Consider the following 1288-nt stretch of genomic DNA (forward strand, 5'->3'; position numbering starts at 1 on the left):
TTTGAAACTTTAAGGTCAGTTTATTAAGTTCAATGATGAAAGCTATCAGAAGAATATTCTCCTGAAAATTATTTTTTCTTAGAAAAAAAGAAAGGAAAATCAACACCTCCACACAGCCACAGATGCTGTGGCAGTCACACCTCTCTGTAGATGGGGATAGTCCATTAGTCAGTCAGATCACTCTCTGGGTCAGCAGGATTATAGTCTGGATCATCCTCATCATCCTCTAGCTCCAAGTCATCCATTTCCTGGAACAGGGATTCATCTACCTCCACATTGTTTCCAGCATCTTCCAAAAACTGGATATCAGATGTGTCAAGATTATGATCTGTTTCAAATAGCTGTTTCCCACTTAATTTATTTTTTCCTGCTTGTTCTTCTTTCATTCGTTTCTTTTTAATTTCTAAGAGTTCTGCATCAAACTTGGCCTTCCAACTTAAGAAATTCTCAATTGTGACAGGAGTGCCATGAAATAATTGCTTTTCAGCTTCTGCCTCTTTCTCTTTTTGTTTCTTTTCTTCTTCTCTTCTAGTTTTTATTTGATCTACTATTTCATTTAATTTTTCTTGCACAGCTGTCACTAAAGATCATTACCATACCAAGGTTTTCTTCCGCCTGTAACGCTAATAGTTTTAAAATATCTGAGACATCATTATCTTCTAGATTTTCCTGGGAGAATATTTCATAAAGAGGGGCTTCATCTGGTTATTTTTCACTGTATGTAAACTTGAGGGTAGTCTGGACAGTTTCATCATTTTCTCCAGCCTCAGATGTCACAGTAATGGTGAAACTGGGTGGATTTTCTGATAATACTGTGAAGGAGTCGGGGTAGATGGACTCCAGGGCCTCCAGCTCGTTGCGCTGCTCCTCGCCGTAATCTGTCATCGTGGCCCTCGCTGCTGCCCATGGGCCGCCCAGCCACCCAGGCAGCGCGCTGCAGCTGGGACCGCCACCGCGCCGGGAGAGCGGGCAGCGGCCGGGCGACAATGTTAATTTTAAAGCTTTAAAGGAGATTAGTGCCTCTGAAGGCTAGGACATGGTCTCTAGAGTGGTATGCGGGAAGAAAAGCAAGGGCAGCAAAATTAGGAATCCATTGGCAGCAGTAATCAGCTGGCCCGAGGAATTTACATCGCTTTTTTCATTTTCGGAAAAAGGATGGACAAAATTGACTCAAAGCGTTTTGGGGTGATTTTTTAAGTTTTATTTAAATAATCTCTATACCCAGCATGGGGCTTAGACTCATGACCTGGAGCTCAAGAGTTAGATGCTCCTCTCACCAGCCAGGTGC

The 1288-nt window shown here is 42.5% G+C and overlaps 1 pseudogene; it reads right to left on the bottom strand.

Annotated features, from left to right (window-relative positions):
• LOC121485321 lies at positions 1 to 976 on the bottom strand (annotated as a pseudogene).
• Between the last annotated feature and the right edge of the window lie 312 nt (positions 977 to 1288).

Source organism: Vulpes lagopus, chromosome 2, assembly GCF_018345385.1.
Source record: "Vulpes lagopus strain Blue_001 chromosome 2, ASM1834538v1, whole genome shotgun sequence".
In the NCBI taxonomy this organism is placed as follows: domain Eukaryota; kingdom Metazoa; phylum Chordata; class Mammalia; order Carnivora; family Canidae; genus Vulpes; species Vulpes lagopus.